At 40.9% G+C, this 16561-nt stretch overlaps 1 pseudogene; it reads left to right on the forward strand.

Moving 5' to 3' along the window:
* Nucleotides 1–16561, forward strand: part of LOC124662657 — a 60827-nt pseudogene that overhangs the window by 32190 nt on the left and 12076 nt on the right.

The raw sequence follows: 16561 nt of genomic DNA on the forward strand, positions 1-16561 counted from the left end.
AGGAAGACGGTGGGCGTAAAGACGGAGGGGACAAAACGGCAGCGCGTAAGGCTGACACGTGGGTCCCGACTAAGAGACAGATTTTATCAACCATGCTTTAGTTAATTAAACAAAATGTGCGTTATTTATTTTTGCAATAAAATAAAATAATAGTTATTATAGTAGTAGCATTTCCTAATATACGATCATTCACAAAATCTATCTCATTGGACTGCCCATCTTGGTCGTCCATTTATTCCTGTAACTACGCTAGAGAAAAAAGAGAGAGACACAATCCTGTACTCCTCTTCATTCCTAGACTGTACTCGACTAGACGTCACCGCTGTATTCGACACGTTTTACACTTGTACCTGCCCTAGAGCAAACGGAAAGAGACAAAATCATGTACTCCACTTGGTGCGAAACATGTACTCGACTAGCCTTCAACGCTGTACTTTCCTTGCATTTGAACTTGTACCTGCAATAGAGAGAGCGGAAAAGAAACACAGACCTGAATTCCTCCTGGTGCGGAACCCGTACTCGACTAGCCGTCATCGCCGTAATCGACATCCCTTTTAACATGTACCGCGCTAGAGAAAACGAAATTCTCCCGGATAAATCAAAAGAGAAACACAATACCGTGCTCCTATTGGTGCTTCACAAGAGTTGCACATGTACTTGCCCTAGAGAAAACATAATTATTTCCGGAGAAACAACTCTTACCAAACCCTTGTTTCACCTTTACTCGACTAGCCGTCATTGCCGTACTCGACGCCCCTGCGAAAAATGTACTGCGCTAGAGAAAACGAAAAACAGCTCCGAGGATGCGGGATCTACATCCCATTATTCATTGGCGGGAAAAAGATGAGTCCGGGAATACTTTCCCGCCAAACGCTGTGGACTTCTATTTATGCTACATGTCGCTACGACACACGCCCACGCGTGAAGGAAGACAACTCTTACCAAACCCTAGTTTCATCTCCATATTCGACACAAAACTCCTCCTCCCATCGCAAATCCGTGGGCAAAATCGATGTCGCGGGTAGCTATGGATAGCCGATGGAGGAGGCGATCTACCACACCGATCCCTCCGCGCCATATTCCGTACCTCCCATCAATCATACAGATCCCTCGCCTAATGAATCCATGCCGCCGCTCCCGCGCGCAAATCTGCACCCATGTCTTGCCATACCGCCGCTCAAGAACGGGAGTGTCCACACGAGCGTACCCCGACCCCCGGATCAATCAATGTAAGACCTGCATCGTTCATCGGCTTTTCTCCCTTCCTAAGGATGGCATCCCTCTCCTCCTGCTCGACAATCGGAAGAACTTCCGGACGCGTCCCCTGCCGTGGTTCTCCCCAAAGAGTCATGTGCCGGGAGACAGCTCATGAGGTAAAACGAAAACAACGGCTCAGTATTATATGTTCTTGTTGACCTTTTAAAACAAAAACTGCTATGTTGATTAGTTACGGTTTCAGATAATATTGTTACAATTAAACAGGATAAATTTATGAGTAAGTGATTTTATTGTACCTCTAGAGTATATATTATATGAGTTGTTTTATCCAAATATAAGATGCTACATATAATTGTTCTGTCATGTTATATATATTACATTGTCATGTGGTGAATTTAATCTACCTGCCTGGGAATTAATGTACATCACAATGCAGTTAGATCAGATGTGTGGGTTCACTATCTACAGTTGTACAAGTGGATACTAAGACAAACTAAAATAATTTATATAAACTACAACTGATGTTCAATAAATGCGAGCAACGAGAATCAAGCTTGAACAAGGATCGATACGCCATGGATAAAAATAAAGAGGTTGATAAAGATGAGGAAATCATGAGCACCCATCATGAACACGAGGAGGTTGAGCTGATTGTTATAAGTGATGAAGAACAGGGAACATCACTCGGATAATGTTGTGCAAGGAGGCAATGTCTGCTGGCGATGATGATGATGGTGATGATGCTGATGATGGTGATGGTGATGAAGCAATGCTAACAAGGGACGAGTGAATCGGAATCGACGATGATGAAAAATACGGAGACTTTATTCACATGGAGGACCTAATTCCGGTGGACGAGGATGAAAGGAAACTTTACTATGCCGGACTAGAGTCACCTGGACGACCTAAACTACCATGAAGCAACTCCTGGTGCAATACAACGAGAGGAAAGATGATGTTGTCTTCACCATTGATATGCTGATGGGAGTCGCACAATCCAAAAAACAAGCAATCAATGATAGAATCAACGGGGACGAGTGGACGTGCAAGGAAATGCATGTGTGACACGCCTGGGCAAAAGCCGCAACGAAGTGATTGTAGTTTCCGACGATGAATGAGGAAGAATACATAAGCATGGATCTTTATTTATAACCTGGTAGCTTAAGTTATGTGCGTATTATATTTGCCGAATATGTTGGACATATTTTATTGTGGACACCGATTACCATAAATTATGTGTGTTTCTGTGTGGAATACAATGTTGCTCTCTGATCTATACCTACTGTGCGGGTTGCGTAAATTAACCTAGAATCAAGCTAGTAATCCTCTTTGTGCCAAACGTGTAATCGTCTCAGTATAACCATTGTGTACTCCTACTCGTGCTACAAATGTACTCGTCTCAGTAGAACCACTGTACTCTACACCATAAAGCACCTGTACATACAATATACAATAGAAAACCTGACAAGAAACAAGCAGAAATTATCTGGCACTCCTATTCATGGTAAAGCTGCACTTGAATCTACTGCATAAATTTACTAGATACACTTAGCACCAATACCAATCCAGCAGAATCGAAAGTATTAACGAAAACCACCACAGATAATCGGATACTCCTACTCGTGCGGCAGAGGTACTCGACTCAAGTAGAACCACCTTGTACTCTACCCAATAAATCACCTGTACCTACGTTATACAACACAAATCCTGACAAAGAAAACCAACATGAAATTAACTGGCACTCCTATTCATGGTACAGATGTACTTGTATCTACTCGAAAAATGTACTCGATACACTTAGCATCAGTACCTACCCCGCAGAATCGAAAGTAGTAATGAAAACCACCACAGATAATCTGATACTCCTGCTCGTGCCGAATATGTACTCGTCTCAGTAGAACCACTGTACTCCATACAATAAAGCACCTGTACCTACGTTGTACAACAGAAATCCTGACAAGAAAACCAACAGAAATTATCTAAAACTCCTATTCTTGATACACATGCACTCGTCTCTGCTGCAAAATTGTACTCGACATTCCTAGCACCAGTACCTACTCCGCAGAATCGAAAGCAATAACGAAAACCACAACATATAATCTGGTACTCCTACTCGTGCTGCAGACGTACTCGTCTCAGTAGAACAATTGTACTCCATACCATAAAGCACCTGTACCTACGATGTACAATGAAAACCTGACAAGAAACCAACAGAAATTATATAGCACTCCCTATTCATGATACACATGCACTCGTCTCTGCTGCAAAAATGTACTCGACACTCTTAGCACCAGTACCTACCTCGCAGAGAAACGCAAATATAAAGATAAAACAACACGGATGATCGAAAATATGAGCAAAAAACAACAGACTAGCAGTCCCCATAATAGTACATATGTAAATGTGTAAATTCCACGAGATACTAGCTAAACCGAACTATAAACCATAGATAAATACGAGGTGTGTACAACAATAAACAGAAGATAATTAAAGTAAAGTACCACGTACATGGTACATTACATTGTACTCAACAACATAAAGTCTTACAAGATAACCATACCGAACACGACACAATAAAGTCTTACAAGACAACCATAACCAACACGGCACAATAAAGTCTTACAAAACAACCATAACCAACACGGCACGATGTAACAATCTGCCACACACAACTTCGAAGTTGGATTTGGATGCAAAAGCATCTAACACCTCTGCATAATCGGTAGGTTGAGCTTCAACATAGTAAACTTGTCTGACATGGAAGGGTCCAAAAAAGTCATAATTGAATATGTGGCCAGTAACTTTATGCAGGTCACTAGGATCTTGGAACTTGACAAGAACACTTCCATGATGGTAGTTCTCCATGGCAAGGAACTTTGTGTGACCAAGAAACTTGCTCAAAGCATGAGCGACAACGAATGTGCTGGTAAAAAACACTGATATACTAAACGTAGCTTCTCCAATTGTATCGACAGGACCAACATCAATTCCAAGCATATCCATTGTAATCCTTGGAAGTTCCGTACTTGGGTTTATATTCTAGAAAATTGAATTTCAAACAAGAGGGATCAAAGTTAGTAAGTGCGTATATTCCTGTGCAAGATGACTGAAAAAATAAAAAAATAAAACAAATACCTTGGCAATATCTTCGAACTTACGGATTCTTGAAGCATATGCCTCATCAACTGCATCTTCAACCCTAGGCTTTTTTGAAACTTCTCCGAGATCATCTGCATCCTCAACCAAGGACCTTTTTGAAGCTTCACCAGAATCCATCACAAACCGTGCTTTGTGAGTACCAGCTTCTACAACACCACAAGAAAAAATAATGAAAATAAAGAACAAATATCATTTGGACCCATACAAGCAACCGAACAAAATAATGTTCTATAAGAGCAGGAAATCTTGCAACAAACGAGCATGCTAGAAATATAAAAAAGATAATTCTATGGTTCTTAGACTCATCATCTACAAAAACCGCAATTTAGAAATAAGAAATAGATACAGATCTGGAAGAAATAAAGAAAAAACCAATACAATCGACCGAACAAAATAATGGTTTGAAAGAGAAGGAAATGATGCCTCCAACTAACTTGAATAAGAAATCTTGCAACAAACGAGCATGCTATTAATATAAAAAAGATAAATCTATGGTTCGTAAACTCGCTCATCTACGAAACGAGCGAGTTTAGGATAAGAAATAGATACGGATCCGGAAGAAATAGACGAAAAGGAGGTAGTTACAAAGCGTGAGAAATAGAGGATGTCCGAGAAAAAGTTTAAGAGGAATAAAGAGGAAACAAAATAAGAACTACACCGAAACATAAACAATATATCTATAGGATTACGAGAATGAATTTACGAGGGAAATAAACAAACAAAGAAATGAACATATTACGGAAACCCTAACCAGGAAGGGAAGATGTTGAGCGAGAGAGCGGAGCGGAGACGGGAACCCTAACCAGGAAGGGAAGATGGTGAGCAGAGAGCGGAGCGAAGACGGAAACCCTAACCAGGAAGGAACAGAATATAAAACCGGCGGACTCGGAGCGCAAACCACCAGATGCTCCTAGTACGACGACTGAACGGCGCCATTTTACATACCAGAGAGTGGCTTCAAGTCACTAACACGCGGCACCCACTTTATGTTGGCCCACTCATCAGTGAGTGAAAGTAAATGAAAAGTCGGGAATTCGAAAGGAAAGAATCTCACTCGCGAGGACTCTCCGACGCTCCACGGCACCGGCCACCGGTGCAAATTCAAGGAAGTAAGTAGGTTATTGACTAATCGTTTCCAGTTCCCCATGAAACATGCGCATTACTCGCTCATTATTTTATTAATAAATTCAATCACCGCCACAGGCAACAAAGCGGTACCAAAGAACTGTAAATGTTCACCGTCGTACATAAACAAGCCGTAAGTACAACGACAGAAGAGTCCCAAGTATGCCACATTTCAAGGCGTAAGTACAACGACAAAAGGCATAAGCACAGCACCTATCAAGAATAAAGTACATTTCAATGACGGAACAAGTACACAAAACAAGACTTGAAAAAACTATTAACCAATAGTACTCAATAGTTCCCCATGTAAAATATCAGTCGAGTACAGCGATCGAAGGCGCATGAGTACAGCTTAGGCAGCAAGAGGAATACATAATCTGTTTCACTAATTTTGTCTGCCAAATTTTGGGTTACTGCAACGAAGAGTACGAGGTGCAAGGTGTGTCGAGTACAGGCGGTGATGGATGCACGAGTACATCTTCGCTAGGAAGATAGGTACAGTATTGTTTCCCTATGTTTTATCGCATGTTTTTTGTTATTTTGCGAATGGACATGTGCCGGCAAGGTCGAGTACAGCGGTTGAAGGCGCACGAGTCACGGGTTAGCCGAGCAAGAGGAATACATAACTGTTTCACTAATTTTGTCTGCAAATTTTGGGTTATTCAAGAGAGTACAGGTGTAAAGTGTGTCAAGTACAAAGGTGTTCGGTGCACGAGTACAGCTTCGCTGGGAAGAGGGGTACAGTATTGTTTCTCTATGTTTTCTGCATGTTTATTGTTACTTGCGAATGGACATGTGCCAGCAAGGAAAATTACAGCGGTGAAGGGCGCACGAGTACAGGTTAGCCAGCAAGAAGAACACATGACTGTTTTTCTATATTTGTCTGCAAATTTTGGGTTATTCAAGAAAGTACAGTTGTCAGGTGTGTCGAGTACAGCGGTGATGCGTGCACGAGTACAGCTTCGTCAGCAAGAGAAGTACAGGCGTGTTTCCTTTTTTTTTTCTGCACGTTGTTTCTTCCTTGGGAAGGGACATGCGCCAGCAGGGTCGAGTACAGCGGTTAAAGGCGCACGAGTACATGTTAGGCAGCAAGAGCAGTACGTAACTGTTTCTCTATATTTTTTTTGCAAATTTTGTGTTCTGCAAGAAGGTACAGGTGTAAGGTCTGTCGAGTACAGCGGTGATGGATGCACGAGTACAGATTCGTTAGCAAGAGGGGTACAGTAGTGTTTCCCAATGTTTGCCGAATATGTTGGACATATTTTATTGTGTACACCAATTACCTTAAATTATACAGCTATTATGTGTGTTCCTGTGTGGAATACAATGTTGCTCTCCGATCTGTACCTACTACGCGGGTTGCATAAATTAACCTATAATCAACCTAGTAGTAATAAACCAAAATGTTGCTCTCTGATCTGTACCTACTACTCGTCTCAGTAGAACCATTGTACTATACACCATAAAGCTGCACCTGTACCTACAATATACAATAGAAAACCTGACAAGAAACAAACAGAAATTATCTGGCACTTCTATTCATGGTAAAGCTGCACTTGATTCTACTGCATAAATTTACTAGATACATTTAGCACCAGTACCTATCCCGCAAGATCGAAAGTATTAACGAAAACCTCCACAGATAATCTGATACTCCTACTCGTGCCACAGATGTACTCGACTCATTAGAACCACTGTACTCTACACAATAAATCACCTGTACCTACGTTTTACAACAGAAATCCTGACAAGAAAACCAACAGAAATTATCTGGCACTCCTATTCATGGTACAGATGTACTTGTATCTAATGCAAAAATGTACTAGGTACACTTAGCACCAGTACCTACCCCGCAGAATCGAAACTATTATCGAAAACCACCACAGATAATCTGATACTCCTACTCGTGCCGCATATGTACTCGTCTCAGTAGAACCACTGTACTCTATAGAATAAATCAACTGTACCTATCTTATACAACAGAAATCCTGACAAGAAAACCAACAAAAATTATCTAACACTCCTATTCTTGATACACATGCATTCGTCTCTGCTGCAAAAATGTACTCGACACTCCTAGAACCAATACCTACTCCGCAGAATCGAAAGCAATAACGAAAACCACCACATATATTCTGGTACTCCTACTCGTGCTGCAGACGTACTCGTTTCAGTAGAACAACTGTACTCCATACCATAAACCACCTGTACCTACGATGTACAATAGAAAACCTGACAAGAAACCAACAGAAATTAAATAGCACTCCCCTATTCATGATACACAGGCACTCGTCTCTCCTGCAAAAATGTACTCGACACTCTTAGCACCAGTACCTACCTCGCAGAGAAACGGAAACATAAAGATAAAACAACACGGATGATCGAAAATATGAGCAAAAAACAACAGACTGGCAGTCCCCATAATAGTACATAGGTAAATATGTAAATTCCACAGATACTAGCTAAATTGAACTATAAACCAAAGATAAATACGAGGTGAGTACATCAATAAACAGAAGATAATTCTTACAAGACAACCATAACCAACACGGCACAATAAAGTCTTACAAAACAACCATAACCAACACGGCACGATGTAACAATTTGCCACAAACAAATTCAGAAGTTGGATTTGGATGCAAAACCATCTAACAACTCTGCATAATCGGTAGGTTGAGCTTCAACATAGTCAACTTGACTGACATGGAAGGGTCCAAAAAAGTCATAATTGAATATGTGGCCAGTAACTTTCCGTGAGTCACTAGGATCTTGGAACTTGACAAGAACACTTCCATGATGGTAGTTCTCAATGGCAAGGAACTTTGTAGTGACCAAGAAACTTGCTCAAAGCATGAGCGACAACGAATGTCTTGGTAAAAAACCTGGATACACTAAACGTAGCTTTTCCAATTGTATCGACAGGACCAACATCAATTCCAAGCATATCCATTGTAATCCTTGGAAGTTTCGTACTCAGGTTTATACTCTAGAAAATTGAATTACAAACAAGAGGGATAAAAGTTAGTAAGCGCGTATATTCTCGTGCAAGATAACTGAAAAAATAAGAACTAAACAAATACCTTGGCAATATCTTCGAAATTACGGATTTTTGAAGCATCTGCGACATCAACTGAAGCTTCTCCAAGATCAACTGCATCCTCAACCAAGGGCCTTTTTGAAGCTTCACCAGAATCCATCACAAACCGTGTTTTGTGTGTTCCAGCTTCTACAACACCACAAGAAAGAATAATGAAAATAAAGAACAAATATCATTTGGACCCATACAAGCAACCGAACAAAATAATGTTCTATAAGAGCAGGAAATCTTGCAACAAACGAGCATGCTAGAAATATAAAAAAGATAATTCTATGGTTCTTAAACTCATCATCTACAAAAACCGCAATTTAGAAATAAGAAATAGATACAGATCCGGAAGAAATAAAGAAAAAACCAATACAATCGACCGAACAAACTAATGGTTTGAAAGAGAAGGAAATGATGCCTCCAACTAACTTGAATAAGAAATCTTGCAACAAACGAGCATGCTATTAATATAAAAAAGATAAATCTATGGTTCGTAAACTCGCTCATCTACGAAAGCAGCGAGTTTAGGATAAGAAATAGATACGGATCCGGAAGAAATAGACGAAAAGGAGGTAGTTACAAAGCGTGAGAAATAGAGGATGTCCGAGAAAAAGTTTAAGAGGAATAAAGAGGAAACAAAATAAGAACTACACCAGAAACATAAACAATATATCTATAGGATTACAGAATGAATTTACGAGGGAAATAAACAAACAAAGAAATGAACATATTACGGAAACCCTAACCAGGAAGGGAAGATGTTGAGCAGAGAGCGGAGCGGAGACGGGAACCCTAACCAGGAAGGGAAGATGGTGAGCAGAGAGCGGAGCGAAGACGGAAACCCTAACCAGGAAGGAACAGAATATAAAACCGGCGGACTCGGAGCGCAAACCACCAGATGCTCCTAGTACGACGACTGAACGGCGCCATTTTACGTACCAGAGAGTGGCTTCAAGTCACTAACACGCGGCACCCACTTTATGTTGGCCCACTCATCAGTGAGTGAAAGTAAATGAAAAGTCGGGAAATTCGAAAGGAAAGAATCTCACTCGCAGGACTCTCCGACGCTCCACGGCACCAGCCACCAGTGCAAATTCAAGGAGAAGTAAGTACGTTATTGACTAATCGTTTCCAGTTCCCCATGAAACATGCGCATTACTCGCTCATTATTTTATTAATAAATTCAATCACCGCCACAGGCAACAAAGCGGTACCAAAGAAACTGTAAATGTTCCCCGTCGTACATAAACAAGCCGTAAGTACAACGACAGAAGAGTCCCAAGTATGCCACATTTCAAGGCGTAAGTACAACGACAAAAGGCATAAGCACGACTATCAAGAATAAAGTACATTTCAATGACGGAACAAGTACACAAAACAAGACTTGAAAAAACTATTAACCAATAGTACTCAATAGTTCCCCATGTAAAATATCAGTCGAGTACAGCGATCGAAGGCGCATGAGTACAGCTTAGGCAGCAAGAGGAATACATAACTGTTTCACTAATTTTGTCACGCAAATTTTGTGTTCTGCACGAAGGTACAGGTGCAAGGTGTATCGAGTACAGCGGTGATGGATGCACGAGTACATCTTCGCTAGGAAGATAGGTACAGTATTGTTTCCCTATGTTTTCTGCATGTTTTTTGTTATTTTGCGAATGGACATGTGCCAGCAAGGTCGAGTACAGCGGTTGAAGGCGCACGAGTACAGGTTAGCCAGCAAGAGGAATACATGACTGTTTCACTAATTTTATCTGCAAATTTTGGGTTATTCAAGAGAGTACAGGTGTAAAGTGTGTCAAGTACAAAGGTGTTCGGTGCACGAGTACAGCTTCGCTGGGAAGAGGGTACGATATTGTTTCCCTATGTTTTCCGCATGTTTATTGTTATTTTGCGAATGGACATGTGCCGGCAAGGAAAATTACGGCGGTGAAGGGCGCACGAGTACGGAGTTAGGCAGCAAGAGAGAACACATGACTTGTTTCTCTAATATTTGTCCGCAAATTTTGGGTTATTCAAGAAAGTACGGTTGTCAAGGTGTGTCGAGTACAGCGGTGATGCGGTGCACGAGTACAGCTTCGTCAGCAAGAGAAGCACAGGCGTGTTTCCTTTTTTTCGCACGTTGTTTCTTCCTTGGGAAGGGACATGCGCCAGCAGGGTCGAGTACAGCGGTTAAAGGCGCACGAGTACAGGTTAGGCAGCAAGAGCAAAACATAACTGTTTCACTAATTTTGTCTGCAAATTTTGGGTTATTCAAGAAAGTACAGGTGTAAGGTGTGTCAAGTACAGAGGTGATCGGTGCACGAGTACAGCTTCATTAGCAAGAGGAGCACAGGAGTGTTTCCCTATGTTTTCCGCATGTTTTTTGTTATTTTGCGAATGGACATGTGCCGGCAAGGTCGAGTACAGCGGTTGAAGGCGCACGAGTACAGGTTAGGCAGCAAGAGCAAAACATGACTAGTTTCACTAATTTTGTCCGCAAATTTTGGGTTATTCAAGAAAGTACAGGTGTAAGGTGTGTCAAGTACGGAGGTGATCGGTGCACGAGTACAGCTTCATTAGCAAGAGGAGCACGGAGTGTTTTCGCATGTTTTTGTTATTTTGCGAATGGACATGTGCCACGGGGTGGAGTACGGCGGTGAATGGTGCACGAGTACGGTTTAGGCAGCAAGAGAAAACATAACTGTTTCACTAATTTTGTCCGCAAATTTTGGGTTATTCAAGAAAGTACGGGTGTAAGGTGTGTCAAATACGGGAGGTGATAGGTGCACGAGTACGGCTTCATTAGCAAGAGGAGCACGGAGTGTTTCCATATGTTTTCCGCATGTTTTTTGTTATTTTGCGAATGGACATGTGCCGGCAAAGGTCGAGTACAGCGGTTGAAGGCGCACGAGTACGAGTTAGGCAGCAAGAGCAAAACATGATCGTTTCACTAATTTTGTACCGCAAATTTTGGGTTATTCAAGAAAGTACAGGTGTAAGGTGTGTCAAGTACGAGAGGTGATCGGTGCACAAGTACAGCTTCATTAGCAAGAGGAGCACAGAAGTGTTTCCCTATGTTTTCCGCATGTTTTATGATTCTCTGGGAATGGACATGTGCCAGCAGGGTGGAGTACAGCGGTGAAGGGTGCACGAGTACAGTTTAGGCAGCAAGAGAAAAACATAACTGTTTCTTTATACTTGTCTGCAAATTGCGGGGTTCGATGGAAGGTACGGGTGTGTGAGGTGTCTACAAGTACAGCGGTGATGGGTGCATGAAGGTTCAGGTCTAAGTACAACAACACGAAAGTCGTAGGTACATAATATACAAGAGTACAAATACAGCTAAAATATAAGCTAAAATATAAACTACAAACACAAGTATTAACTACAGACAACGAGACACAATAACATCTACGTAACTTGAGGGAAACATAGCAAGGAATAGTAAGTGTCTCACAATCACAATAAAGGCGTAAGTACATCAGGAAGCAAATATCAAGTACGTAAGACATAAGAGTACAAGTACAGACAAATATATGCCAGAAAAGCGAAACCACAGATGTTCAACACAAGGTGACAGTACAAAACAGGAGATTCTTGGGTTCAGTTACAAATAGTTAAAGCACAAACTAAAATATAAATAGAACCATAACGGAGAATCAACGATACTCGTCGGAATACAAACAGAGAAACATGTTTCTTTCCGAACGGGTTTGTATATCCTTATCGAGCAACATTCACCGTCTTGCATGCTTTCTCATTATATCAACGATTGCGGGCATTTTCTTTGCATTACCTTGGAAAGTTAGCATATAGAACACCGACTGCTCACGCAGCTTGATAACATCATTCTGCAATTAACAAATGAAAATTATATGCAGACCAACAATTACATATGCCAAGAAAAACATAGACAAAGACTTACTTCTCTTATCTTATGCCGGAAACCACCGCAATGTTGAAGAATTACTTTCATAGCTTGAGGTCCGAGTCGTTCCTAAAAACAGTTTGAGTAAGAACAAGAAAATAAAACTATATGAATTACCACAGAACAAAACAAAGACACATAGAAACACACTGATAAATACAATCTCTTAAAATTTTACTTACTCATTGATGTTGTCAGAAACGATTTGGGCAGGCATCACCTGAAAGTTATAAATATCATAACGCTCAGAGTAATATGCTGCTGTATAAGCCTTCTTGAAGTTATCAATAACAGTCATTGCAATATTTTCTGCTACAGTAGCATCATAATAAGGACAATATGTCTCAAACCGCAGTCGGGCGAAATTAGCGACAACCACAATCCAAAAGTGATTATCTCTAACAGGAAGAATTACCTGAAAAACAACCAAATTTTTAAAAATAGCTAAAAAAATAAAATTAAAAGGACAAATGTAATTTTTAAAATACAAAAAATCAAATAGTTGCAAAAGAGTTGAAATAGCGAGTTGAAACCAAATTCAATTATAAAACATAAACGGAAAACTTTTGGCATACTAGACAATATATATATTCAAGATACAAATATCATACAAAACAAAATACTCACAACATCAAAGTGATATATCCTACGAGGTAAATTAGGCTCCATAATGTAATTCTTCGATGCGTTCGGATCAGCACCCAATTCCCTGAATGCCCTCTAGCAAAGTAGATAGAAAAAAAAACTGATTTTACCATTCTGCCAAACAATTATCCATAAAAAAAGTAGAAAAATATCCATATTTAATAAACAAAAAAGAAATAGTAAAAACTTACTACACTCTCACTGTACATTATGTACTTTAGGCACTTGGGACGCTGTTGATTAAGGAAGACACTATTGTCATACTGCTCTTCCATTACAGTGGCAGCAAATACATTCATAACGTAGTCATGAACATAACCACCCGAGTTGCATTGACAACCCAAAATTTCTGTGAGTGGCCCATCTTCCCCTTGTCTCAACAATTCTTGGGCTGCACAACGAAACAAAATCACAACACAGCAAAAAGATTATTTAAAATGATTAAATAAAATGGAAAACCAGTGGCATGAAATAGTAGGATACCTTCTACCAAATTGCGCTGTAAATACTTTCGCACCCACTCCATCATATCAATCTCACCTGCGTCGAATCTCTAATTGAGAGGAAGGGGCGATGGTTTCCATGATGCAAAGATTGACTTTGTGAAAGCCCTGCTGTTGATCCTCTATTATATGTGCCTTGTGACAGACTCGTGTTAAATCGTACCTGCTGTTCACCATAATTCCTCTGGTGATACTGCGGCGTAGCACAAACACGTGGAGATCGAATCATGAATTCCGGAAAAGGAGTAACCACATAACCAGAGTTCCCACCCACATCTTCATCGTCATGTTGGCTACCATTATACCTCCCTGCACTTTGAGAGCTCGAAAATTTTGCTGCCCAAGCGTGTTGTAAGAGCTGTTATGACCGAGTGTTGTAAGAGCTCGAAGAGAAGACCCTTCATAAGCAATAGATCTCTCATGTCTATAACCAGCAAACCCGAGTGTTAAAACCGAGGCACGAGTATTGTCCTTCCAGGTGTGTTTCTTGCTTGCAAAGATGAATGATTTGACGGGTGCAAACCATCAATGTTAGAAATAATAGCTTGGGAGGCGAGGAGGGTCTGCGAAATTAACAGTCCTTCGCCCTCCATGGAATGTTCTTCCATTTCGATCACGGAGAATGCCCTGATAACCAGATGACAATCCTGGTTGGGATGGCTGCGACATACCAGGGACTCCGTCTAGATACTGGTGTTGAGTACTAGATGGCATACAAACACTTCCAACAGGCACCAAATGTTCAGCCAACAAGACATCTGAGGGTGATGAATATGAAAATTTCTTCATTGCAAGCGTTTTCGTCCTCTCAATCCTTTCTATTTCTTCCCAAGCAGAAGGTTCATCCAACGGGTCACATGGAACAATATAACTAGTTTGGTCTGCTCCACTTGCCATCTTTGAGCTACCATCCTCCAGTACAGACATCTTTTGTTTCTTTGCAGATGAGTCATGCTGGAAACCGAGAGACTCAGATGAATTTCTCTTCGAAGACGGGAGTAGAAGAGAATCTTCAAGACCGATGAGCTGGATTATTAGAAGTGGAAACCTTAGCATGCTCATCAGCAAAAGCGATGGGATTGATTGCAGGTTCTCGCAGTTCGTAGTGCAATAAGATTGAGTTTCGACTTCCGAGTTTCTTGCCAATTTGTTTAACTTCAATCTGTTGGATCGTTAGAATTACCGGATGAGCCATCTTTGCAATCTACTCTATCAGCGTTAACACAAGCCGGAGAGTTGGCCTTGCAGGTTTTCGTAGTAGCACCCAAAGAACACGCGAGCTGAGCCGCTCCCTTTGCTAGTGGACTCGGGAAAACCAACCTCGATCTTACCGAGGACAAGCTTCATTTCCTACGGATGCATCAACTTGTCTAACATTGTCATGCACCTTCACGGGGGTAACAGAGGGAATGTTTAACCTCTCACCAACTGCGCTCTTACCGATGATCTAAGGCAACCGAGCAGTTGCAAGTTTCGAAGCAAGAGGACTATTCAAAAGTCCACAACGGTTGCAAACAACTCCCTTCCGCACAAGCAAATCCAACGCTCCTTCGGATGGGAGTATTGATGGAAGATCCTCCACGACGCGATCAAGATACGCTTCGAGATTCAGACGAGATACTCCTTATACAATGCATTTGGAGTGTATTTGCAATTAATAGGAATGAGCTGTTGAAGCAACCTAATCGTTTATAAACATTCGACTAATCGGCATGATTTGCTCACGCCACATGTCATCGCACATCTCAGACATTACTAGCAATACCCTTATTCCCGTTACGGCTTTACGGCAAGTCTGTATGTTTGGTCATTCAATACGGAGACTTCTTGATTTGATTGAGTTCTAACGACACATGGGCTATCTCCCGTTCCATTCGAGCGGTATATATGATCAAAATCATTGAGTATACCCGGACAATTCGCCATATTACTCGAACCATGGCCTTGAACAAGAACCACCCCGTTTATCTTCGGATGCGCAAAATCTTCGTTCATTATAGTGGCTCGCAAGCTGCAAAACATTGGCAATCTTATTGTTGATGATTGGCTGAATTGCGAAAAATATCTCAAAGTACAAGCCCTGCTGAATTTCTTTCAGGTCATCAACAGCCTGTTGCAAAATAAAAAAAAAACAAAAAAAAACAAAACAAAAAATTAGTAATTGCAGACAAGCGCTTCGAACTATAAAACATTACACTACAGATGTCAATTAAAACAGAACATCACAATAAACGTACCAATGGACGCATCGCAGAGCTTCACAAAGGAGCAAAGAAACGTCTCGAGACCGGGATGCAGATCTCCAATACAGAAAGTGGAAGACCCACTCTGATGAAACGGAGTACGTCTCACATCCTTCAGCTAATTATAACACACACAATGAAAAATAAAAAACATAGTTTAGGGACAACACATAAACATAAAATTTTAAAACATGTATTGCTCATCATCAGACAATGAAATACACTAACCGGTATTTCGCCATAGGTTCCATCCTCCGCAGAAACCAAGTCAAGTTTTTCAAATTCACTAACTGTCACTGAATCCCATACGCTAATTCTTGGAACAACACTAGCAAGCTCTTTGACTTTTATATCAAGATATTCTAAGTAAGTCATCTACAAAGAACAACAAAGCAAAAAAAAAAAAAAAAAATCAGGCACTCAGATAGAATTAATCAATAACATGACAACGACGGTGATGAGAAACTAAAGGAGTTACTAACCAGAGGAACAACCAAGCAACCACGAGAGAGCACCACTGTAGACCACAATCAACGAATGTTTTCATGGAAGCTGAAAGTTTCTAAAACACTGCTGAAGACCAATCATACGTGCAGATTTCCTCAGAAGGACCCTCAAGTGCTGAAAGGTAGTCAGGACTGACGCACTCATACGTCGTTGGACATAGAAATGC

This window comes from Lolium rigidum, chromosome 6 (assembly GCF_022539505.1).
Source record: "Lolium rigidum isolate FL_2022 chromosome 6, APGP_CSIRO_Lrig_0.1, whole genome shotgun sequence".
In the NCBI taxonomy this organism is placed as follows: domain Eukaryota; kingdom Viridiplantae; phylum Streptophyta; class Magnoliopsida; order Poales; family Poaceae; genus Lolium; species Lolium rigidum.